We start from the raw sequence: 26,501 nt of genomic DNA, 5'->3' as shown, positions 1-26,501 counted from the left end.
GTTTTATGGTAAGGAGTGGTTGGAATTCAAAGGTGATCAAGACCCGGGTCCTTCCTTAAGGATCCGCAGCCTGGCAGTGAATGAAAGAAAGACATGCACACAGAGTGATAGAGTCACAAGTGCCATGTGAGATGTCTGTCTGGGCACACAAAGGACACAAGGCAACAGGGGACAGACATCACTCTTTTCCTCTCTCCTGGGGTCTGGGTTTTAATACTGTCCTTGTGCCCTATCCATAACCTGGATTTTCTCTGAATCTCCATTTTTTTCATTTTAAGACAAGGCTATGTATTTTTTAAGTGCCAAAAAAAAAAAAGTCTAGAAGGATATTAGCTAACCATACTGGTTGATGATAATGGTCATCTTTCCTTCTTTCTAGGTACACCAGTGAGAACGATGGGCCCAACTTTTTCCAGGTGACAGTCAAGTGATCATTCTCACCAGCACAGTCGACCTTATGAACATAAGCTGGGGGCTGCAACCACTTCCAGGGAAGATCTGCAAGTAAGGGGAAACTTCTTTTGCCATGGAGGTAATAAATCTTCTGCTTATTGACTTTTAAAAGTGTGGAGGCAAATGTCCCATTTGTCTGTTTAATACCAACCACCACCTTAACATTTGTTTTGCTGTACAGTTTACAAAGTACTTTAGAAAGTCACAAATCACTGGTGTCTCGAAATAACCCTTTGACTTGAGAGAGGAGATTTCATTTTGACCCTCATTTACAGATGTGGAAAATACAGCCCAGAGATGTTAAATGCGTGGCTCAAGATTCATAGCTAGTGGGGGCAGAGCCCACGAATCACTTCTCATCTTCTCTTTCCGAGTCTTGGAGATCACCCACTCCTCCCTGTTAAGAGTCTAGAGCGTCCAGGGCTCCCCTTTGGCATCTTTAGGAGAAGATTGCAAATTATTTTTTAAAATGTCTAAGATATTAGTTGTATTTGGACCTGTGGTGGGCGTCTGGAACCCCCCAGGCCCTACTGCAGTCACAATCAATCAAACAAACAAATAAGCATCTCCATTGTTTTGTGGATTATTTCCCCATGAGGCAGATGTTTACTTTTCACAAATGAAAGCTCATTGTTGTCAGGAACATTTAAGAGGCTTAACCTGTCTCCTCTGGCATATGGCACTGGCTTTTCATGATAAAACTGGCTGTGTGCAGCGGCAGACGAAATTGCAAGCCTCCCTCTGAAACTTCATCAGTTGCTGTTGCGGGCGTCACTGCTTTCCTATGCAGGGACTCGTCTGGGCCTCTTCCACTGTGAAAGGGGCTGTTGGGGGCGGGGGGAGAGGGGGAAGAAAGGCTGTTTCCTTTGGTAGAAAATACTCATATTTTAATGGGTATGATGTCATGAATTATTAAACTAGCTTAACTTTAAAGCCGAGCCAAAAGAACACATAGTGAAGAATGACCTTGAGACTCTTGAAAAATGGGAGTGTTGACTGTGCCCGCAGACTCAAAGATGGATTTCTACTTTAGTTGATATTTATGCAACTGTGAAACTTGGTCCCTTGTTCCCAGAGAAATCCTTTGTGCAGCCGTGTGGAGAAAGTTATTACATTTTAGTGCAGAAGAGCTGTAAAGTTTCTTTCCTCATGTCTTACGAAAACAGGAGTGCTAGCGATCTTTGTGCTGAGGGATGGCCCTGAGGTATGAGATGCAGAGACAAAAGGTAGCAGACAGGCATTGTTCTAAAAAAAAAAAAAAAAAAAAAAAAGAAGAAGAAGAAGAAGAAAAGAGCCTAACATTAGGTTCTTCTGAGGGGTTTGTGCATAACCTGGGTCCTGCTTGCTTGCAGTGTTCTGTTATTTTTCTGATTCAAGGTGAATCAAAGGAAAATAAGGTCCAGAAGGATGAAGAAGATCTGCTGGCCAGGGTAGTCTGACCACGTGATAGACATTGCAGCACCTCCCACTGGAACACGGGGGGAGGCCCCTGGAGAGCTCTGAGAGTGTGTGATGCAGGGGAGGATATTCCAAAGCTTTGGGTTCAGCTACCTCAGGCTCATTCTCTGGCTGCAGAGACACCAAGAACAGGGCGAATGTCCTCGGTTCCCTTCAGTGGGCGCGGGGAACCCGCCTCTTCACCCATAGTGACATGTGACTCAGACTTCCTCTTCGTTTGTTGTGACACAGGTTCAAGGAGCAGTGTCTGGAGACAGGAGATGAGGGTGAGCGGGGAGGGTAGAGGAACCTGTAGTCACTGATATTCTTTAAACACTTGCCTCGGTCTTATTACAATTCGTCATGTAGGGGGACAACATTATCCCCATTTTACAGGGCAAGAAACTGAGGCTCGGGGTGTAAGATTCTTGATGTCACGTGGCTGCTGACAGTTTTGAATCTAGATCTGTCCGACATCCGAGTTTTACGTGAATTTGCCATTCTTGCTATGACATTCTGATTTGAGCCAGTTTTTACTATCTTCTTGGTTGTTTGTTCAAACTCTTGGCCGTTACATGCTGATGTCTTCCAGGAGTTCCTCGAGACCCACTCTTCCTCCTTCTGCATATTCCCTGCAACCTGGCCGATGGACCTATCTTGGCTCCTTCTGCGGTGGCCTTGTTCTTTGGCTCACAGTGGCTTTGGCCAAGGCGAGACACAGACAAGGTGCTGGACAACAGGTGGATGAACAATGAGATTGAGGCATTGATTTCCTCATTTTTCTCTCTGTTGGGCTCTCTCCTGAAGGCCAACGCTACTGCCTCAGGGGCCCTCTCCATGGAGCTCCCCTTCATGGGTTTGACTAACTGCCCCCTCCCTTGCCGGTTCAAGCTTAGGGGGGTGGTGATAACCCCTGCACTATCCTCTGTGCTTTCTTCAACACCGCCCACGCTTTTGTCAATTAACCCTAGACCGAGGTTAGGACAGGTGGATTGCTCAACCTGAGTGTGTCATTTGCTACCTTCTGGCACCTTTACCGATATAGTGAAGCATCCCTTCAGTGATGTCAGAGTTAATGTTTTGGTTACATCTATTAGTGACTCTTTTCACCAAGAGGGAGATGATTTGGGGCTTCTCTTTTTAATGCCTAGGGATTTCCTATTTATAACTTCCAAAAAGGCTATTTTTTCATTCCTTACCTTCTTTTTGCCTTTCTACTTGCCTCTCGAATTTCCTCTTTTCCCCTCAAATTGAGTCTGCATGACCAGGGAAAGCCAGTCTCCATGATTATTTTCCAAGATTGAGTTTCTTGGGTCTCCAAAGTCTCTACTCTATCCTTCTATTAGCATTTCTTTGCAAAACAGGCTGTTGGATTGTCTTGAGAAAACGATGTGCATTTACTTGCCTTCTAGAGAAAATTGTTATTTCTCCAGAAAGGAAGGGCAATAATGGAAGTCTGTTCAGTAAGTAACAGTAAGGAGAATAAAGGGGGGAAAAGGCAGGAGATTCAGAATCAAGGTCAGTTTCCTCTGTCGTTGAATTGCAGCAAGCATTTAGTGGTAATAAAATCTTTTTCCTGTATAATACATTTTATATTAAAACTGCAGCCATTTAAATGAGGGATTTTATGTCTGCACAGTCTTTATTGAGCATGAAGGCTTACAAAAATGCTTTTGGTTTTTTTTTCTCTTAAACCATTTTCGAGATTTGAAAAGCCATTCTCTGCCTCCCGGGCTTATAGGAGTAAAGACGCAGAGGCGGGGAGTGGCCACAGTGGCTCACACAGCTCCTTGCTTGTGCTATTTAACCTTGGACCCCTGTTATTCTGGGCCTCTGTGTCTCCTGAATAAATAGTAAATCTTTCCTGATGGCGTGGCAGCTTTATGATGTGGATTCATGCGTTTTTTCAGAGGAGCACGAGAGAGCCTTTAATGCATTTTCCCTCCTTTTACTAGTGATTTAGCCAGAGCCTGTGCCTGGTCAGCCCATCTCTGGTAAAGGGCAGGCCCTGGCGCTACAGTGGTCAGCATTCAGATGATCAGTCTTCTAGCTCCAGGACAGGAAGGATTGACTCTGGTGTTATTTCATAGATTGACTTGAAATGGATTAATGCTTCTCTTGAAGGGTTATTGACTCGTGTTTTTCCAAGGTCTTCGTCCTAATTTAATACTGAAAAATTTGTGATCTACCCCTGATCCTAAGATAGTAAGACAGCGAGACCTCAATAGGTCCTCCTAACACAGGATCACACAGGGTGCAAGTTTGCTAGCCTGGTTTTATGGCTCTTCATTTGGGACAGATTGGAAGTGGTCTCAGAAGGTTCAAGGACATGTTGACCTTAGATATACCACAAAGAAGGAGTCAACTCACAGAGCAATTCCATTGTTTTCATAGTCATTGTTGTTATTCATGGGATGAACCATTGGATCGGACTCTTCTTGGTCACAAGCATGGTGTAGAGGAAACAAAAACACTACGCATGTAGCTTCTGAGTACTTGAAATATGCATTTGTGTAGGAAATTATCTGCCAAGGGAAGTAGACTGTTGTTGGTGCGGATCTGACCTATAGCAGGAGATGCCTCATAATCTATAAATATCTGCTCTTTGAGTTAGAATGAATTACCTGAAGACGGCAGGCTCCACTTTTACATCTCAGATTGCCAGAACTGCATTTCCCATTGGACAGTTAACAGCACCTTTTAAAATCTGAATTTCCCTAGTACATTGACCTGACCTGACTTCTTAGCCGCAGCTTTCACTATGCTTTAAAAATAGCCTTGATGCCAGCATAGCGGAGGAGACCATTTACTTAAACAACTATTTTGTGTTGCCTATAATGTCATGTAGATCTAAGTCTTTTCTGTATCTTTCCACCACAATGGCAGCATATGGCCTATTGTTACAATCAGATATTCTTGTGAGAAGTTAGAGGCCACGGGTGAAAGGAGAGGATATTATTGTTGAGTCTAAAGCTGTTGTTTTGAGCCTTGAACCAAAGTTTCCTGCAGTTTTATTTTTAGAAAACTCAAACCTTTCAGGAAGGGTCGGCCAATATGCTCTGATTTTTATTTTTGATAGTGTTGACTAATGTTTACTTTGGGCTCCTGCAAATTGGTTAGGAGGGCTTCGCGTGGAGGAGAAAATATGGACAAATACCGTTAGTTTACTTAGCGCTGAAGGCACTGGCTGGTAAAGAAAGAAAATGACACAGTTCTTTAAGCCTAAAAAATTGTAATCTCTTTTTGCTCCTGAAGTATATATTCCTGAAAGAGAGCAAAAGTAATGGGAGCAAGAGGGCTGACATTGGCTCAGAAACCCAAACTGCTAGGTCGAGGAGAGAATTGCCTCATTAGAAGAAGACTTTTTGGGTACCTGGGTGGCTCAGTGGTTGAGCATCTGCCTTTGGCTCAGGTCATGATCCCGGAGTCCTGGGATCGAGTTCCACATCGAGCTCCTAGCATGGAGCCTGCTTCTCCCTCTGCCTATGTCTCTGCCTCTCTCTCTGTGTCTCTCATGAATATATAAATAAAATCTTTTAAAAAAAGGAAGACATTTTATTAAAATAATGAATGCTTATTATATGGGACAGAATAAAGAATATGATTCCACTGAGTAGACGTGCGGGCACACGTACCCTCGCTTGCATGAACACACGGACAGAGAGGAAAGAGGGAATGATAAAGCAGAAGCATGTCGGTGTGCTTTATAATTCTGGATTTGTTTTTCAAGTTTGGAATTAATTAGATACCATGTTGAATTCCAAATGCGATAATTAGGCAAATTAATGCTGCAGTGAAGTTATTAATGAGGCAAAATATGCTAATATGCTTTTGATAAAGAGCTCTTCTTCTGCCTACCAAGAAATTGGCAAACATCTTTCATTTGGGGCCAGACAGCTTATCTCAAGTGATTTACTAAAAAGGTTCTCGGCCGTATGCTGTGAACAAATGTTGTAAATAGGGGTTAATGTCTAAATTTTTGATACGTATATGCCTCGATGTGGCACGGCAAGTCCCGTGACATTCAGCCTGGTGTTTGGGTGGTGGGGTGCCCAGAAAGGCCAAGGGTTCTTCAGTGCCCTTCAAGGCCTTTCTCAGTAGCAAACACTACCACTTGCTGGTGTGGCTCCTATTAACACCATCGCTGATGCTCAACTCGCGGTGAGCAGTGGCTGCTAACCTGCCAACCTGCTGGTTTCTTTTCGGCAGACTTGGTGTCTCCTTTGGTTTTTAGATGTTCAAAACTGCTGGCCAAGAATCATTAGGGAACCCATTTAGTGGTTTGAAAGTGACACAGCAGAATTTCTCTTTCCGATCTTAACTCCGCTGTTCAGAACTCATTGTGCATCAGGAGCCCTCCTGGGACCGAGGCGAGACACCATCTACCCAGGGGGAGCTGGCCATTAAAAACAAAATTTATGGAAATGTGAAAAGAACTTTCCCATGAGCGTATCATTATTTTAATCCTTTTAATCATACACTCCACGAGGGCACAGCCTGTCTAATTTTGATTAATTTAGATATAATATTTGCTAAATGAGTTTTACTCTGCACCCCAGGTAGGACCGTTTTGACTGTTGTAAATCTGAGGCCAGAAGATCCTAAGGTGTGTTTGAGTGGGGCAGCCCAGTGGTCAGTCCTTGGCTTAGTGAGGGCTGTTGAGGGGTGTCCTACGGAAGGAAATAGACCCATTATTAACTATAAAGTGTTCACAGACTGGTTGGATCAGTTAGGAATGCGTTAGATCACAAGTTCCAGAAAGCCTTACTGGTAGCTTTATTAGCAAATGAGTTTATTTTTCTCCCATGAAAAGCAGACCAGGGTTGGTAGTCCACAGCTGAAATTTATCTCAAGCACATCGTCAAAGTTCTTTCCATCGTATCATTTCTGTGATCACAAGATGGCTGCTGCACCGCTAAGCATGCCATTTGGGTTTCAGGCAGGAAGAAGAGGGAAGAATGAGCCAGTCTGTTCCTTTTGGGAAGGTTTCCCAGAAGCCCAAGCCAACAGCCTCCATTTATATCTCATTGGTCAGAGTTGTGTCACATGTTAAACCCTAACTGGAAAGTCTACAGATAAGGTTGGGTCAGCTAGCTCACAGCCTTTGCTACAATTCTTCTCTTGGGTACCATGATCCTGGGAGTGAGGTTGTATCCTCATTTGACTGCAAAATTTGATGGACAAATCGGATATGAAAGGGAAGTTTGGGTAAGGAAGCCATTTTACTCTTCCCCAGGCTGAAGGCAGTGTACTGTGGGAATACACCTACAGACTTTAGGTTGAGCTACGGGACCAAACAGATGACTTTCACCTCTCTGACCCTTCGTCCCTATGTTTGTGAATTGGAGAATACTCTGGAGTTATTGTTAGGAAGGAATTGGGATAGCACGTATAAAGTGTTTAGCATATTCAGCTTGTTAATAAATGGTGGTTGTTGAGATGGCGAATTTATTCCAGGTTGTCTTCATAATAAGCCATCACATAACAGACGTGGAACCGGGGAGGATGGTTCTACATAATCCTTTACCTTTTAAGAGAGTGGGTTCTGGTAGGTGGAGGGGCCTTTCGGCTGAATGGATTTATAAATTTGAATCGATAAAGACTGTTGGAAGGGGAGGAGGGTGGGGGGTGGGGGTGAATGGGTGACGGGCACTGAGGGGGGCACTTGACAGGATGAGCACTGGGTGTTATTCTGTATGTTGGTAAATTGAACACCAATAAAAAATAAATTTATTATTTAAAAAAATAATAAAAAAATAAAGGGTTAAAAAATGAAATAGAAAAAAAAGACTGTATATGAAAAAAAAAAAAGACTGTATATGGAAGGTGGAGAGACAATGCAATGTGGGAAGGGAAAGAGCAGGGATGAGGAGGCAGGTAGGCAGAGAGGCAGAAAGCCTGAATGTGAGAGGGGGTGGTGGTGGTGGTGGGAGAAAGGAGACCGGGCTGCTCTAAGATGGAGAGGAAGGCCTGAGAAGGGATGTCTCGTGGACATTTTTGGCATGAAGCTGTGCACTATGTGATGTAAAGCCTTCTTCTGATTCACATGCAGAACCTTCCGGAAAACATGCCTGACTAGTGCTTTGGAATGAGTCTTTTGGTGAATGTGAAGAAAAACTAAGTCTCGCCTTAAGGTTGGTGTGAAGTTACAGCTGACATAGAGTTTCCAGAAGGTTTGTTTCACGCAGGTTCCACCACTAAGTGTCAGGCTCAAAGGTGACAGACACACAAAACATATGTGGAGAGGACTCATGTGAATTCAGTGTTAGGTTGTCTGAGAAGCAGAAAATGGCAACTTAAGCTGTGGGTGAAATTTTATTTCCATGCCACTCGTGAGAGTATGCCCTGAAGGACAATGGGAAGTCTCAGCTCCGTGCTTTCCTACCTAAGTCTTAGTTCTTTTGTGTGATTGAATTATAATATAACATGCTTGTGCTTTTAGCAGTAGAAAATAAAAAAAAACCTTATTTGTAATTTTTTTTGGCATACTATACTTCTAAACAAAAGCCAGTACTATATTTGGTGCTTGATTGGAAAATACAAACCAGCAATCTGTTTCCAACCTGGAAGAAAAGCTGGCTCCTTTGAATGTATTGAATAGTGGCACAATACTATATTTTCTGGATAAATCAAGACATTTTTCAAGAGTAGTTGTGAATATACTTGGTTTTCACTTCACAGGCCAACTTTCAAACTTAACCCTTGAGTAAAATGTGACTCCACCAATTATTAACTGACAAGCAATATGCATAATAATATCTAGGGGGGTTCATATCATAGGCCACAAACTCACCTCTTTAAGAAATGTGGCTTACTTTGTTTACCCTACAGTAGCAGATTTTCTTTCTTTCTTTCTTTCTTTCTTTCTTTCTTTCTTTCTTTCTTTCTTTCTTTCTTTCTTTCTTTTTTCTTTCTTTTTTCTTTCTTTCTTTCTTTCTTTCTTTCTTTCTTTCTTTCTTTCTTTCTTTCTTTCTTCTTTCTTTCTTTCTTTTCTTTTCTTTCTTTTCTTCCTTTTTAAAGATTTATTTATTTGAGAGAGAGAGAGAGAGAGCAAGCATGAATGGGGAGAGGGGCAGACCCCCTGCTGAACGGGAGTCTGATTGAGATTATGACCTGAGTGGAAAGTAAGAGTCAGATGCTCAACCAACCGAGCCTCCCAGGTGCCTCTGTAGATTTTCTCATTTGAATCCCTATTGAACCAAGAGATAGAAACTTAATCTAAATTAGTTGAGAGTCTTTTTTCCCTTTATTGGGATTGAGTCTAAATTTGGGCTGGCAGATAAAGGGGCTTTGTGTCACGTCACAGAAGTAGGAGGGGGCACTTGGTTCTGGGTTGTCATCTGCCCCACACAGTTGATGGGACGTCCTCGGGTGAACGTGGTGACCAGTCATTTGTCCAGCTGGATCACTCCTGGGGACTCAGTCCCAGCTATAACCTTTCCCAGTCTGATTCTCTCTGTTTCTCCCCACCCACCCTGATACTCGAGGGTGAATGTTGCTCCCCTGTTACTTCGGAGCGAAAGAAACTCACAAAGCTGACCAAGACCTACCTTCACACCCACATGGCATGTTTCTTCTGTTGCTCCTGTCTTCTACAGGCTGTGGGGACTCAATGATCTTCCTAGATCTTTGGGTCTCTCCTAGCAGCAGGCAGAGTGCTGGGCTCTCTTGGGATATGTGTTGTTTCGTGCAGGGCCAGGGGACAAAGTCCTCAGGGATGCAGAGGTGCTCAACTTCCAGTCCTTCTTTCCCCTTTCCTCAGCTGGCGTAAACCTCATCTGACTTTCTAGAACAGGAGAAACTGGCTCTGACTGAGCATATTTTATCCCGGATCTTTTGTTTTTGCCTCAAGTCCTAGATTTTTGAAACCTAAAACCTTTTTTTTCTCAAACTATTGCTCTCATTTTCTTCTGTGTCAGGCCTTCCCCGAGGAAGCAAAAATAGAATTCTCATCTGCCTTGGGTGACAGAAAGTATGGCTATTGGAAATACGGTTTATGTTTCAAATGATTATCTATGACTGACTATATGTCATATAAAGAACCGGAAGCGCTGTGCCAAAGTCCCTGAGGGTATCTCTCTGCTTTCCTGCTTTGCCCCTACCACCATCTTGGCTCTTATTCTTAGAAACCTCTCAGAGGACTGGTCAGACATGATGCTTCCTGAGGGCAAGAGACAGACATTTTCTTCCTCTCACAAATTGGTGGAAGTCTTTGCTCAAAAGATTCACAACAGTCCCCTGCCCATCTATAGGCAGGGAAACCACACCTCTTATGTATGGGCTCCAGACAGTTTTTTGTGTATTCCGAACACCCAGGGTCAAAGACTTAGCAGCTTAGGCAGATGCCATAATTTAGTTAGAAACTTTAGTGGGAACCTGGCCCACCTAACTGTGAGAGATGCCATGTTTTCCTCTCAGAGCCTGGTGAGCTATGGGAAAGCCTTTCAAGGCTGAGAGATGAATAGAATGTGTCATGGAAAGATACACATTCATTAAGAGTTTGCAAGGGGTGAAGGGATTTAGTGGATAACAGAGAGAGAATACCCAAAATAGCAGGTACCCGTGTTACAACTGGAGGAGAAATGAGAGACTTTGGCAAGCCATGGGATGTCCCTAGTCACTTGAATTCACTGTGTCATAGAAAATCAAGTCTTCAGGAACTCTGTCATTTTTATTTTCTTATGATGGCAAAATATACATGTCATAGAATTTATCACTTTAACCATTTTAAGTGCATATTTCAGTAGTCTTAAATATATTAACATTGTTGTGCAGCCACACCCACTATCCATCTCCAGAACTTTTTCATTAGCTCACACTGAATCTCTGTACCCATGAAAACTTCTCATTTTGGGTGCCTGGCAGGCTCAGTTGGTAGAGTGTATGGCTCAATCTCAGGGTTGTGAATTTGAGCCCCATATTGTGTGTAGAGATTACCTAAAAAAACCTAACCAACCAACCAAAAAAAAAAAAAAAAAAAAAAAAAGACCAAAAAGCCTTCCCCATTCCTTTTTTCCCCTAGCCCCTCATAGCCTCTGTTCTAGATCCTGTCTGTATGAATTTGACCGTTGTAGGTACCTCCTGTAAGTGGAAGCATATAATAGTTTTTCTTTTATGTCTGGCTTATTTCACTTAGCATAATATTTCAAGGTTCATCTATGTTGAAAGCCTGTCTCAGAATTTCCTCCCTCTTTAGGGTACATAATATGCTATTGTGTGTGTGTGTGTGTATGTATCTGTACATATATATATATATATATATATATATATATATATATGTATATATATAGCACATTTGTTGATGGAAATTTAGGTTGCCACTTATTGCTATTGCAAAAAGTGCTGCTAAGAGGATGGGGGTTCAAATATCTGCTCATGTCTCTGCTTTCAATTCTTCTGAGTATATAGACGTAGAATTGTTGGTTCATATGTTAATGTTATGTGGAAATATTGAAGGATCCACCATAACGTTTTCCACAATGGCTATAGCGTTTTATATTCTCACCAACAATGTACAAGTGTTCCAATCTCTCACATGCTTACCAACATTTGTTATTATTATTATTATTTTTTTTATAGTGGCCGTCTTAATGGGTGTGAAGTGTTATTCTGATTTTGCTTCGCAATTCCCTAATGATTTGTGATGTTGAGTCATTCCTTGGCTGTTTGTTCGTCTTTTTTGGAAAAATGGCTGTTTGAATCCTTTGCCCACTTTTTATTTATTTTTTATTTATTTATTTATTTTTTATTAATTATAGTCACAGAGAGAGAGAGAGAGAGAGAGAGAGAGGCAGAGACATAGGCAGAGGGAGAAGCAGGCTCCATGCACCAGGAGCCTGACGTGGGATTCGATCCCGGGTCTCCAGGATTGCGCCCTGGGCCAAAGGCAGGCGCCAAACCGCTGCGCCACCCAGGGATCCCCCTTTGCCCGCTTTTTAAATTGGGTTGTTTGTTTTTTGTTGTTGTTGAGTGTCAACCTTGGGAACTTTTATTTCCATTCCCCTCTCTTCTCCTTAATGAAATGGTGTCACATGTTGATATGTTTGTCAGAGGAGAGTGATTGTTTAAGGGGGTTGGAGGACTCTAGGAAGAGAGAGCACTAAGGTTCTCTCTCATTGACAGGATTATATCCAGCCTCCTTAGAGGATGAGGCCCTTCAATACCTGGCCCCACCTGCCCGTCCAGTCTGATTCTCTGCCCCTGACTAGTCTGGTGCTCCATTGCATTGGTTATGGGCATTTTTCAAATGCCTGGTGAACTTTTACAGCTGCAAACCTTTGCAGAGCACAGGCCTTCTCTGCTTTGTGAAGACCCTCCTCACCCATCTCATTTGCTCTATTGGCATGCCACTTGTTTATTCAGCTGTTCAAGAAGTATTTGTTGAGCACATACTTCTTGGCAGGTGACACAGCACTTCGCCGGCTACTGGGGACTCTACAGCGAATTAAACAGTTTCTGCTTTTGAGGAACTCACTCACTGTCCAGTGGGGAACTGGGTAAGTTATCTCTCAAGTACATTTCATCCTGAGTAAGTGCTAAAATGGAAGTAAAGAGGGTGAGGAAGATTATCTTCCTGAGCCAAGAGCTGGGTTAGTATTTACGTGCTGTTGTGAACATTCGCATATTCTAGGCATTAAATGTGAGCTCGCATTTTATTATTTTTATATCCCTTAACAGAATCATTTATAAACTGCTATTATCTTCTGTAATGCACATCCTCTCCTCACAAAGACGAGTATTCCAATTAGGAGGTGGTTTTTCTCACACGAGGATATTTGAGGGCCATCTGAGGGTTGCAACTCCGACTACCTGTATTCAGGCAGGCATGTAGGGGGTTCTCTGGAGGCTTGTAGGCCTACCCCCTTCCTGACTGGGCTTACTGGGTGTGTGTTTGTATGCGGATGAACATGAAGAGTTATAGACAATCCATCATCAATCCTGGCCTCATGCCCAGTGAGGCATAGAATAGGAGCTCAGTAAAAGCTTCTGGTATTATTGGACTCTATGTATCATGGAGGATAATGTATCTTGTTTACCAGCAGGTGCCTCCAAGTCCCAGGCAGGAGAGGGTACAGTAGTTCTAAAGGTGAGTCACCATTGGGAATTGCTTATCTTGCCTTTGGCAGTCCTAGAGAAAGAAGGTAAAGCGGGCCCTCCTAGAAAAGCAAAGGCAGAAAAGGAAACCAGGGAGAGACAGGCCAAAGGGGCCAGACTGCTTGTTCTTCCAGGGAGAGATTTGCACTTGAATGCAAGGTTTAACTAGGGAGCAGGGAAGGGACACTTCTGGGGATTACTGAGGAAGAAGAATCAACATAATATGGATTTTGAGGGGTAGCAAATGGAAAAAAAAATAAAAAGGATTTAAGATATTGGTTTTAGGATTTAGAAGGGAGGATTTAATTTGGAAGATAAGGGATTTACTGTTAGATATAGTGACAATTAAGCATTGAATACACGCAGTCTGAATTGCAACCTTCAGATGGCCCTCAAATATCCTGGCGTAAGAACCACCGCCTCCTAATTGGAATACTCCTCATTGTGTGCAGAAGACATACACTACAGAAGCCCCTGACTGTATATAATTGACTCTGTTTAGGGCAACAATCTCCTTTTAGCTCAAATCTGTTACCTAAAAGATTATTTATTCACAAGTTTGAAATAGCTGCTTCCCTTCCTCCGTCAGGGCGCGGCTGCCTTGCCATCATCAGTTCCACTAGGCAGGATGAGAGGCCTGAAATCAAAGAGCACAGGAAACCATCAGCCCATTGAGCAAGTGATAAATCATCCCTAAATGCATATTGAGCAGGGATTTGTGAGATCTCTGAAGACACACAGAACTGCTGTTGGGTCTGTCCTGGCTGGTGCCCGCGCCAGGGGCACTCATGGGAAGTCATCAGGAGGCTGGCGGGACCCACCTCTCCCAGAATGGGCTTAGCACGTATGAATGTTTATGGGCAGGTGGTCCCTAGAAATTATGGAAAACTAGCTGCTGGTGTGGGAAGACCCTATGTTTCACTGATGCTGGCCCCCCCCCCCCCCCCCGGGTGCTGGCCACTCAGGGAAGTGAGCCCATTTATGTGAGTGAAGGGAAGATGCACAGCCTTGCCAGGAATGCCTCCCCGTGTGATAATACATTTCTGCCCCTCCGTCTCCTACCCCTGCAGCGCCTGGTTGTTCCGGGTCCCTTTATCCTGCAAAAGCCACTTGATTGTGCCCCAGTGGCCAGAGAGAACTGGATAAAATCCTGGATCTGACTCTAAATAGTTGTGACATTCTGGATAAATACTCAAATCTCTGCTTTGGTTATCTTATTTGTAGAAGTGAGAGAATAATAAGGCCCCTCAGAGCTTTATTTGGAGGAATAAGTAGGGAAATTTCTAGAAAATGCCTGGTACAATGCGCCGCCCTCAGTGACTGGCACATAGTAGGTGATTTACAAAGAAAAGGGTAGTATTAACCCACTAATAATGACAGTGATGCCACACAATCAGGTGTGCAAAAATTTAAATTAAATTTTTGGGATTTTTTTTTTTATACCTAAGCTTAATATCTCCCTTCTCATCTCTTCCTCTTTCCTCCCCTTCCCTCTCCTTCCTTACCCTCCCCTTTCCCTCCCACTTTTTTTTCTTTCCTTCATTCAAATTGCCAGATAGTGGAAGTTTTGTGTTGTTTTGTTTTAAGATTTTATGTTTTTATTCATGAGAGGCACAGAGAGAGAGGCAGAGACATGGGCAGAGGAAGAAGCAGGCTCCCTGCAGCAACCCCAATGCAGGACTCCATCCAAAGACCCCGGGACCATGACCTGAATCAAAGGCAGATGCTCAACCACTGAACCACCCAGGTGCCCCGATAATGGAAGTTTTAACCTCTATCATTTCAGGGTCTCAGCCCACCCGAATCCTTGGGGAGAAGATCTGGTCTCTGGTCATGGTCATCTCTTGCCCACTTCCCATTCTATATGCCCATCAGCCTTCTGGGCTTCTATCAGCTAAGATGGAGACCATATTTTTTCCTCCGACCTGCAAGGCCTTTCCAGATCTGTCTTTTACTTGGTTATTTTTGCTCTTTTCTTGCACAGATGGAAGATCTGGCTCTCCCCCCACATCATGCTGGGAGCTTTGGATGTCTCTTTCAGGCACGGCTGCCTATAAGTCCCACCCCACCATCCCAGGCCACTGCCTTACCAGTGGGTTGGCTTCTCCTGGAAAGCTCTGAAATCTGTAGAATCACTGTGGGATCTTTTTTGTTCCCTCCCCACCAGTGCTTGCTGGGGGTGTGGTCAGGTACCTTCAGTTCCCCTCTGTCTGCCCACATTTTCTGTATGAGCCCCTTAGGACAATAGCTTTCTCCTAAGATTTTGGAATGCAAAAGTCTTTGTCTTAATCTCAGCTATGAATTTCAAATTTGAAACTCCCAAATCAAGAATAGACTTTTTCTTTCTCTCAGCATTTCTGCTGCACCATCCCTTTCCTCAGGCACTAAGATCTGGATTCAGAAGTGTTTGCTTGGGGGGAGAAGGGTGGGTAGAGGGAACTAGGGTATTGTGAGCATGAGAACCTTGGTTAAAATCTCAAACTATTTTTCTACTACATTGCTATTATTATATACTTCTTCCATACATTTTCAGCCCCACAGGGCTGAGCTGCAGATTGATTTGCTTCAATGTTGGAGCATTTGAGGATGATCTGTTTTGACCTGTTGTTGGCAAAGTAAAAAAAAAAAAAAAATTAAAGCAGCAGACAGTGAAGCCAAGAAGAAAGTCGGACCCAACTACTGGTCTATAAAGTGTTGGTTTAGTGTGGAGCTAAATGCAGCTCTGGCCTTGTTCTGCTTTTCAGTCTCCCAAAGGTCATGCCACTTTTCTTGATCTGTTTTCCTATTTCCTTGTTCCACAGTCCATCACTGGATGCTCTGCTGCCTAGGCAACAGCGTTTGGGGCAGCTCTCAGTACTCAGTGTTACTATAGAGTGTTGCAAGCACCATGCATGGAACATTCTGTGCAATCTAGGCTGTGTTCTCAGTCTTCTTACTATTGGTGCACAGCCTCATGCTGACTCAGTGAAGCTGTTCAGACCCATTTGTGTATCTTCTTGGGTATGGGAACTGAGAGGAAAAAGTTATCTGTATTTCAGAGATGTCATTGTCACCATCATGTTCAGGCATCTGTACAGATGCTGGTGGCATTTCACCGTATCTTCTTGCCTGTAAGGGTCTGATCAATCAATGTCTCTTTGAAACGTGTTACATTGTCAGCTGGGCACTTGGGATGGCAGTGTTGACTTTCACCTGCCTAGCAACCACAGGGAGCAACCTTCTTACGTCTGCATGGGATTTATCCGTGCTATGCTAAAACAGGATTCATTGACTTTAGAACTATGGGAGCAACACCAAAAAGTTCACCACCATCACCATCACCACCAGTGATAACAGTAGCTGGCATTCACGGACAAACCTTCTGTGCCTGGTACTGTGCTAGACTCTACAGGTGTTACCCACTTTAATTTTCCCAACAAACCGACAAGGCAGGCACTGTTCTCCCACTTTACAGATAAGAGGATGAGTGTAGAGACACTAAATGACTCATCTCTGGTCCCAGGGAGAGCAAGTGGCATCAGAATTTGAACCCAGATCAGTCTGATCTCAGAGCCCCTGTCTTTTAGCCTAGGATGGTGCCATATTGGCATGCTTGCTGAGCATCTTATTGGCATCACTGAGTTCACTAACATTGGTCCAGGCCTAACTTAGTAGGTGCACAACCACATTTAAAAGGAAATGATTGATTACTTGTATTAGATATGGATGCTTTGTATTCTAAAGCATTTCCTTTCACCGAAGTAGTGAAGTCAAGCAGCCTTAAGTGCTTCCCCTTCCGTATACCAAGAACCATCAGTTCTTCCCTGAGCCCACTCACATATCTCCATGCCACCTTCACTTCCTGCTTGAGCTTACCAGCCTTGCACATCTGGGAACAGAAACATCTTCACAACTTGTCTCCATGACGCTTGTCTTGTTTTCCTCGAATCCACACTCTATACAGCCACCAACGTAATCTTTCTAATCTAGCAATCTGCTCACACCCCTGCAGAGATTTCCCCATGCACTTAGAACAAAGTCTGACTATTTCAGATGGCCTATGAGGCCTCTGATGACCTGGTGCCTCCTGCTTCTAGGGCCTCATTTCTCTATACTCCTCAGTTCCTGGCTTTGTACCTTGAGCACCCCATCTGTTGCCTACCTTCTGGCCTTTGCATATGCTGTTCCCTCTACCCCAAACACTGCTCTCCCATGCCATTTCCCTGGCTGGCTTCTGTTTACCCTCCACTGCTCAGTTTGTATGGCATTTCTCTAAGCAGCCTTCCCAGACCCCAAAGCCTGGTAGGAGACCCTTTCATGTGGTCCCATAGTGCCTCGTGCTTCCTGAATCAAAGTACTCAGCATCCCATCGTATGACCCTTGTGTCATCCTCCTTCCCCACCAGATAGCAGCTCCATCCAACATTAGCCACAGTGGCCAGCCCCAGGCCTGGCATCTAGACAGCACTTAATAAATATCTGGTGAATAAATGGAGAGTTATATTTAATCTATTTCTTATAGCTGTTCTTGGATCAGAACAGCTTCCTGAAACCTTGGGCTTGGGAACGTTATCTTACTTAGGGGCAACCCTTTCAAGGCAACAAATTAGAAACAGCTTCAAAGGTCCTTGATGTAGTCTTTCAGGAAATGGGAGAGGCCTTTGTTAGATTATCTGGAAATCCAAACATCTTCAGATTTCAAAAGGCACAAGCTGCAAAATGTCATTTTAGAGCTCAGACCCAAGGACTTGTATAAGTCTCCTTTTTTATTAAATTGGGTTGTCACTAACATTAGACGCAGAGGGAAGACCACATTTTAACCTGATTAATGAATAGGCCCATTATGCCATTTCCCCAGTGTTAAAGAATAGAACTACATCTCATTGTCACTGTCTCATCCCGCCCGTCCCACTCTGGACTTAAGCCCCTGAAAACGTCTGCTCTGGCTTTTCCTTTTCAGAGGAACTGTCAGGCCCTAGAAGAGGCCTTTTGCAAACTCTTCTGCAGTGGAGGGACCAGATGGGGCTATTGACAACAACAGGGAGCAGAGAGTTCTAGCCTCTTGGCTCTTATACGTACTGTCATCTAGTTCTTCATTGGATTTTCATACAAACTCATGCTCTCCATGCTTCCCTGCCCAGGACACCTCTGGCTCTTGCCCCACTGATTCTATTTAGTGGCTGGGGTTGGGTTCCCCAGGCTTTGATATTAGCATGCATCTATAAGGCTCTCACAGCAAAGGACGAGGCTCAGTTCTGGGGCTGCAGTTTGTTGTAAAGGCCACTGTTCGATCCATCCCCACAGACCCCGCCGCCTGCTGCCCACACAGTTTGCCCCTCGCTCCCTCCCCTCCCTTTCCCATTCTTTGACTCTTTGAGCCCTGGGAACTGAGGCCCATGCCAGAGCAGAGGGTGAGCAAACAGGCCCTGGCTGCATTTGGAGGGTGGGGGTTTCTTTATCACCATCTGCCACCTCCACAGACGTCATCGGGATAAACCGATTTGCTAAACAAAATGGTTAACAACTCATGAATAGAACTCTAAAAAATTCCAAAAGGGATACGGGAGGACTTTCCTGAGGCTGCGCCCCTCCTGTGCCTTTCATCCCTTCTCCCCTCCTTGGGCTCTCCAGAGACACACCATCCCAACTTGCACTTTCCTTGGGTGCCAGTAGGGGGCAGCTGCCATCAGGCCTGGGGAGATTTCTTTCTTTTCTCTTTTTGAAACTTCTTTTGTGTGTGGGTATGAAGTATCACATATCAACAGAAAAATGCACAAGGCGTACATCTACAGAAGCAAACACCCGGGTACCACCTTCCTCGGGTCAAGAAATAGGACGCTGCCAGTACCTAACATACAATCCCCCAACCCTTCCCACCGTGTCATAATTCCCTCCTTCCCCTAGAATTATACACACTATACTCACGTGGGGTAATACTTTTCCTTGCTTTATGTTAATGTTTACTACACACAAATGCATCCCAAAGCAATAGGGGGTAGTATTGGATGTTTCTGGTATTTTGATGATTTGGAACATTATATAAATGCAATCATACTGTGTGCATTCTTCTGTCTTTTGCTTTTTTTTTTTTTTCTCAAGATTATGCTTACTCATTTTCATTGCTGTATAATAACAATAGCAATGGCACTGATTTGTGACTTATTCATCTAGTCTACTGCTGATGGACATTTGGGTCGTTTCAAGTTTGTGATAACCATGCACGACACTACCATGAACATTCTAGTCTGTGTATCCCGGCATGCCTAGGCGTGCATTTCCACAGGGTCCATACCTCAGAGTGTAATTGCAAAAGTCACAGGAAGTGGATATTTTCACCTTTACTAGACGGTGTACAGATTCTCCAAAGGGGGTGTTCTGATTTGCAGGCTCCTCAGCGACGTACGAGAGATACTGATGCACCACATATTCGCCAATACTTGGTCTTGTCAGACTTTTTAGTTTTGGGGGACTAATGTCTTTTCATCAGCCCTGGGCCGATGAGTGGCAAGGACATCCTTCTTAATGGCTTCCATATGGTTCCCGAAGCAAGAAGGGGCTTCTAGTCCTTTCCCTCAGACACAGATGGCAGAGTGGCATAGCGGGATGCTCATCTGTATTAAACGAAGGCAGTAGGTGGCTCCTCAGAGAGAAGAGATATTTTCTCTCCTGGCTGATTTTCTCTCCTCTTTTGGAATGCACCATCCGTGCTAACAATGGCAATTAGACTCTCGTGCCATCTGGATGGCTGGGGCTGCTGTGGGAAGGACATCTGCTGGCAGCTGCATAAAGAAGAAAGATGAACCAGGGCTAGGCACGACCCAGGCACTGCTCCCTTGTGTGGACCTGCTGCCTCAGGCCAGTTCCATACAAAACAAAAATCCTTCCTCACTCATTTTATTTACTCAAGAGGAACCACCCAGCGGTCACTGTGGGAGTTCCTTAAAAAAAAAAAAAAAAAAAAAAAAGGAGCCGGTAATTATTCTCAGTTAACGGACCCAGCCCAATCAGTCCTGCTTTTCATTAGGTCTGATTGCTTCCATTTCAGAATTGGTCGCTTTCACTGCTCTTGTCTGAGCCTCTGATATGAAATGGGGGTAGTACAACCTCTCTCCCTATTGTGGCGAGGGCACAATGACACAGGTTGCTCTTTGAAAATGATCAAGGTATTTATTTGCTTGAGTCTAGAGGCAGATTCCGGGATGAGGGCCTTGCTATAGAGATTTTAGGGGGGGGAGATTGTAATGTTAGGTAAAATTTCCCCTGTAAGACCAGACCCTCCAAGGCTGACAACAGTGGGAGGAGTTGCCATGTGGGGAGAAGGGGAGGACTGGACTCCCTACTTTGTCCCCTTGCTTAGTTTATCTAACTAGGGGGGAGGCGGCTCCAGAGGAGGGATGCATTTCACAAGCCCTTACTGGATTTTGTGGGTAATAAAAGAAAAACAGGCAGGGGTGCCTGGGTAGTTCTGTTGGTTAAGCGCCCGACTCTTGGTTTTGTGGCTCAGGTCATGATCTCAGGGTCGTGAGACTGAACCCCACGTAGGGCTCCACACCTAGCGTGGAGTCTGCTTAAAATTCTCTCTCTCCCTCTATCCGTCCCCTGGCTTGTGCTCTCGCTCTCTCTCTCAAATAAATAAATAAATAAATAAATAAATAAATCTTAAAACAAACAGACAGAAATTGAGAAAAATCCCAGCACCACCAACTGGATGGTCTGGTTCCAAGGCATGGGTTACCCATCCTCACTTTCGATTCCTATTGTCTCCCTGGTTAGAGTGGCAGAGACTTTGTTTAAGCCTCAGTCCAATCAGAGGGGGACTGAGTCCCTCAGTCCCTCAGCCCTCCATTGGACTCTCTGCCTTTACATCTATTGTGCAGCATAGTTAATAAGAATTAACATTTTTTTTTATTCTCCCAAACATCCTATTTTGGATAATAAATGATAGGTTTGTCCTAAGACCACCTGACAGGTGCTGGTTTCTTCTAAAAGAATCTGCTTCTGCCTACCTTCAGGATAGATGCCACTCTCTACCCACAGGTGTGGCCTTCTATACAGGAGGCCTTCTTGTCTAGCCCTCTGACCACACTGCCCCATGCAAATCCCAGCTCCACTCCTTATTAGCTGCATAATTGGAGGAGGGTAAATTACTTCCTTTGCCTTTGCCTGAGTTTTCTCAAGTGTAGAATGGAAATAATGATAACATGCCTGGTGTATAGTAGGTTGCCAGTGTATTTTAGCCAAAACTGTGGGGCAGGGATCAGAAACTGGTAGCCTGCAGATGGAGCCCAGCCGGCTAACACTTCTGTTTGGCAAGCACAGTGTTTTCCAAGTTCCAAAGCTGCAAGCCTCTAGCTGGTAAGTCAAAGGCATCATCACCTGATTCATGCATTGATCACATGTTACCCTCCTGGCATTTGAGTGTGCAACTCCTCGTCAGGCCTCGGCATGTCACACATCACAGGCCTCCCTAGGTCTGGACCAGGAGATAGAGACAAGTGCTACTCTATGTGCATGTCCTCTCCCTTCCACCTCCTTCTCTCCAAGCTAGACTCTGGTCAGGCTCAAGTTCACATGGAAGGAACTGCACTCTTGGAAAATCTGCCCCCTTTTGTCAGAGGCATTTCTCCCCACTGCCATGTTCTCTAGGGAAGTGCTTCTCAAACCATAATGTGCAGACACATTGCTGGGAATCCCGTTGAACATACAGATCCGGCTCAGGAGATCTGGGTTGGGGCCTGAGATTGTGCATTTCTAACTAGCCAGGTGATCCCGATGCTGCTTGCTCAGGATTTAGGGCAGGGTAGAGCCTTGGGAGAGTGTCTCTACTTGAGGCTGAGAGTGGGGCCTCTTCCCAGTGCAGACTGAACACCTTCTGTGAGCACTTTCTTCCCCGTGGGCCCCCCACCCACCAGCCCAATACCCGGAAATGAATGGCCCCCAGAAGAATACCTGTCTCTTTGGAGGTTGAAACCTAGTTGGGAGACACTGATGCCCCCTTGAGGGTAAACCCAGCCTCAGAGAATTTCTGACTGCCTTGCCCTTCATTCATTACACAGAGGGGAGCTTTCATCTGATCATATCTTAGAAATTGTCCATCTTACAAGTGGACTAGGAACTTGCTACTGTTTCCTCTCAAATAGAGTGGTTCTCCAAGTGTGGTTCTGGGACCAGCAGCATTAGCATCACTGAGAATTTGTTAGCTCTACTGAATCAGAAGCTCTGGAAGCTGTGTCCAGCAATCACGTTTAACAGGCTATCCAGGAAATTGCCACGTACGTTCCAGTTTGAGAACCAATGTTAAGATGTCCAATTGCTTAGAAGAGTTTCCAGAGGAGAAGACCCTGGTCCTGGCTGCCTTTTGGGGTCTATCTAAGTTCCTGGGGCGTGTGGCTCCATGGATGGTTTCAGCTGTGAGTCAGGGAGATTATCCAAAGAAGGGAGTTTAAAGGATGGCAACTTCAGGTGAGGAAAAGCAGGAGCAAATGATCCATCTCTCGGGGGTAATTGTTTGACTTTGTGCAAATGTTCTAAGCAATAAAACCAGTCAGTGATGTACAGGAAACATGTGCCCCCCACGCCGAGCAGTCCAAATGGATTGTTACCAGGGATTCTAGGCTCTAGAACCCCTATTACACAGAGGCTTAATGGCATGATATACACCACACCGGCTAAATGAAATGCATATGGGGACATTATGGGAATTTTCAACAGCATTTTATTTTGCATAATACAGTTTTTTCCCAGACCAGAAATGGTATATTAAAAAGTCAGCAGGTATATAGCTTGTTTTAAAATTATTATTACTTTACTCTGGCTTTGCAGACTTTTATTTTCTTCCTCCTGCTGCTATTGCACAGAAAGGTCCAATATTCTATCCAAAGGAATCCTAGAGATTAATGAGTCTACTTGCTGCACTACACAGATGAGGAGCTGGTGACCAGCGATGGAGGTGACTTGCCCTGAGCGAGGCCTGGGGCTGGTACCCAGGATGCCTGGATCTCAAACCCCAGGATTCCCAGTGATTTCTTTCAGGAATCCCAGGCCTGTGAGGGACCTGGAAAAGTGGCCCTGTGCCTTCTCTCGCTTGTAGGCAGCATCAGAGGAGTGAGGGGTGCAGTGATGTCATTCACACACATGCACAAACCTCGATGCAACAGCCAGAGCGGATGTAGTTCAGTCAGAAGCATCTTGCATTCATACTGGGGCTTAAAACTCAGGCTGTAGTGAGCCAGAGCCGCCACCCCTGTAGTCCTAGTACGTGACACGTGCTTGATTGTGGGGAACATACCTTCTCCTCGGGTTGGCTTCACCGGCTGTGTAGTGGCACGACAATCTCTGCTTATAGCGACCCTGTGCTTGCTTTAACGCTCTGTTGTCACTGTCTTGAAAGTCTCAATACTTCTTGAAGAAGGGGACCTGCCTCTTTATTTTGCCCTGGGCTCTGGGAATTGTGTAGCTCCTCTTTCTCCAAATCTCCCGTACCCTCTCCCATGCATCCTTTGGGACTCAGCTTCTCCAAAAGACCTTCTCTGGTTCCCCCCGTCCCCCAGAGTGTGTTTTATATCATAATATTAATCATTTTAATGCCTCACATTACTTGCTTTCTTTCTGTAGGCCAACCCTATGAGGTGGAGACTATCATTGCCATCATACCCACCCAACAGATGAGGAGACTGAGGCTTAGGGAGAGATGAACTGGCTCCAGGTCACTTGGCCAGGAATTGGGGTTAGAAGCCAGATCTGCTGGACTCCAGAGGACAGAGACTCAACCTCTACACTCTTCAGCCTCCCTGTGTTGTCTGTTCAGTGCTAACACTCTGTGATGTTTCTGAGTTTCTCCTGGTCAACCATAAAGGAGAGACTCTGTCCTTTACTGGAGAGACTGTGTGCCCTTTATTCAGCCTCAGCCCACACCATGCCTGGCACAGACAGGGTGCTCAATGAATATTTATGGAATAAAGGGCATTTGGCTAAATTTAATGTGCGTTTAGCCTTATCAGAACTTCCTGCAAACCAAAGAGGCTTCCAGGTTTGTGTTTAAATGTCTCCTGTGAGTGAGGCCGCACAGTATGGCTGGTGGGGGCTTAGAGATACCTTATATTTGACTTCATGAATTATTTATGGAATTAACACCGGGAATGATCATTAATTTGTGGATGGAGAGAAGCGGCTCTGTGGCTTGCTGCCCGTGCTTTCCTGGCAGGGATAAATTGCCCTTGCATTGGCTGCTGGGTGAAGACTGGGATGCTGGTTTCCAGGGGAGACAAAGCACTTCAGTCCCCTCTTCCCTCCTCTTTCCCCCAGCGGAAAAATCTGGAAAGTGCAAGTTACACAGACTGGCAAGGACTCCTGGCCGCGAGCCAGCTCAGCTTTCCTCAACACGTAGGGATGCAGGTTGCCTCAGCACCACCGTGTGCGCTCGCATATGTTCAGTATGGGGATACAGCCCCGACGGAATGTAAATAATTACATTATCAGATGATCAGTGGCAAGACATGCATGTTCTCAGTGCCGTGGGGCAGTGGCCTGGGAAGTTCTGGGTCCTGGTGGTTCCTGCCTAACTAAGCCAAGTCTTCCAGGGCAAAAATGAGTGAGTCTAGCTGGAGACAGGGAGGAGGGTAGAGGGGCAGGCTTTCCAATCAGGAGTACACCTGCAAAGGGTTGGAGAGAGACCTGTAAACAGTAGAAGTGGCTGGCCTAGGAAGAGGGGCGCTCAGAGGCGGCTTGTGGGCGCTGGGCAGAGGCTGGGAAGTGGATGCTGGTTGTGCCAATGGCTTGGGTTTTGGCCTGGAGACTAGCCATGTTGGTCGTAGATGGAGCCAGCCATGCCAGCGGCCAGCTGTCGCTTCTGAGTCACCATTCCGGTGGCTCTGCAGGCATCGGGGTCTTCGCCATCCGAGGGCCCACTGGCTCCTGCGCCCCTCCCAGGACCCATTGGTTCCCTGCACCTCTCCGAGGACCCCCTGGTTCCCGCGCCCCTCCCAGGACCCACTGGTTCCCCACACCCCTGCGAGGACCTCCTGGTTCCCACGCCCCTCCCAGGACCCACTGGTTCCCCGCGCCCCCCCAGCACCCCCTGGTTCCCCGCGCCCCCCCAGGACCCCCTGGTTCCCGCGCCCCTCCCAGGATCCCCTGGTTCCCGTGCCCCTCCGAGGACCCCCTGGTTCCCCGCACCCCTCTGAGGACCCCCTGTTCCCCGCACCCCTCTGAGGACCCCCTGGTTCCCCGCACCCCTCTGAGGACCCCCTGGTTCCCCGCGCCCCTCCCAGGACCCCCTGGTTCCCGCGCCCCCTCCCCCCCAGGCCGCCCTGGTTCCGCGCGTCCCGGGGCACCCCTGGGTCACTGAAGCCCGGGGCCAGGGGCCGGGGGCCTGGAGCCTGGGGCTGGAGGGCTAGGGGTGGAGGATGGGGGACCCATGCTTGCCCGACGGGGAGGGTAAGAGGAATGGTTGCTGCGCTCAGGCCAGTTGCTTTGTGCGCCCTGCTATACCGGAGCAGTCTCTTCCCTGTTTTCTTCAAAGCATCACGAGGAAACTAACCGAGGCTGGGTTCAGCAGCTCTCGCTTTTGAGCAATAAACTACAAATGATCACAGTTTACTTTGATGCTCTTGGAATTCCCCTACTGGCCGCTGTGGTTTCTTGCCATTTACTAGCTGGAGAGTCGCCTGCGCGCACACGCTGTGCCTCGGGAGTGAGCCCCGGCCTCGGCCTCTCCGAGCTTGTCTTAACGTGTTATTTATTCTGCACGTCTTTGGGCTCGAGCAGCGCCCTGGGCTCCCGGGCTGCCGCGGCCACCCCGAGAGGTCCAACCCTGCTGGCCCAGCCTTGACGGGAGAGAAGATTGTTCTCGACTCCATTTATACCCAGGTAGAAAAGAATCAGAGAGCCCTGCAGGGTGAAGGCGAAGGCGAGGCACTCCAGATAAGTGCCCCCCAACCCCCCTGTATTACTTATTTATTAAAGCCAGTGAGGCATAGCTAAGGGAAGGGCAAGGAACCGAGGAAACAGAGAACACAATGGCCCCTCAGATTTTAATGGGAGAGATGGCTGGAAGTGATTCCTAAATTATTAAATAAATCGATTGGATTCTTGAAGCCGGCCTCCAAGGTATATTTGTCGGTTTCATTATCACTGTCTTCCAGAGGAGGAGGAGTCGCTCATGGAGAAAGTTTTATTGTTTTTGCCCCTGTGTTTTATTCTGAAGGCTGAGATTCATGGCCCCTGTCTAATTAAACACCAGCTTCTTTATGTGGTGGGAGAAGCATACTTTCCATTTTGATTTTGGCTTCCGTTCTTGATTCTTTTGGTCTCACAGGCCCACAGACGTGGGATCAGGTCAGCTGTAGGGCACATGCACTTTGGAGAATCTCGCTCCCATTTCAATTACAGGACCATTTGGTCACAGATGAGCTCCATGATAATTTGTCTGCACACACACACACACACACACACACACACACACGAGTCCTGTCATTTAGCCATTTGCCTAACAGAATCTGTTGAGGGTTAGAATGATAGGTTGTGCCATCCCAAATGCCA

At 45.7% G+C, this 26,501-nt stretch overlaps 1 long non-coding RNA gene across 3 annotated transcripts in view; it reads left to right on the top strand.

Moving 5' to 3' along the window:
• The window catches only part of LOC140608089 (uncharacterized), a 36,698-nt gene extending 12,756 nt beyond the window's left edge, over window positions 1–23,942 (top strand). For all 3 annotated transcript variants that reach the window (XR_012010072.1, XR_012010071.1, XR_012010073.1), the window contains 2 exons: window positions 380–532; window positions 23,577–23,942. This is a non-coding gene — a long non-coding RNA (uncharacterized lncRNA). The remainder of the gene's footprint in view (window positions 1–379; window positions 533–23,576) is intronic.
• Window positions 23,943–26,501: the final 2,559 nt, after the last annotated feature.

The sequence above is a fragment of the Canis lupus genome, chromosome 17, assembly GCF_048164855.1.
Source record: "Canis lupus baileyi chromosome 17, mCanLup2.hap1, whole genome shotgun sequence".
Lineage (NCBI taxonomy): Eukaryota > Metazoa > Chordata > Mammalia > Carnivora > Canidae > Canis > Canis lupus.
This window is presented reverse-complemented; position numbering and strand designations above follow the sequence as displayed.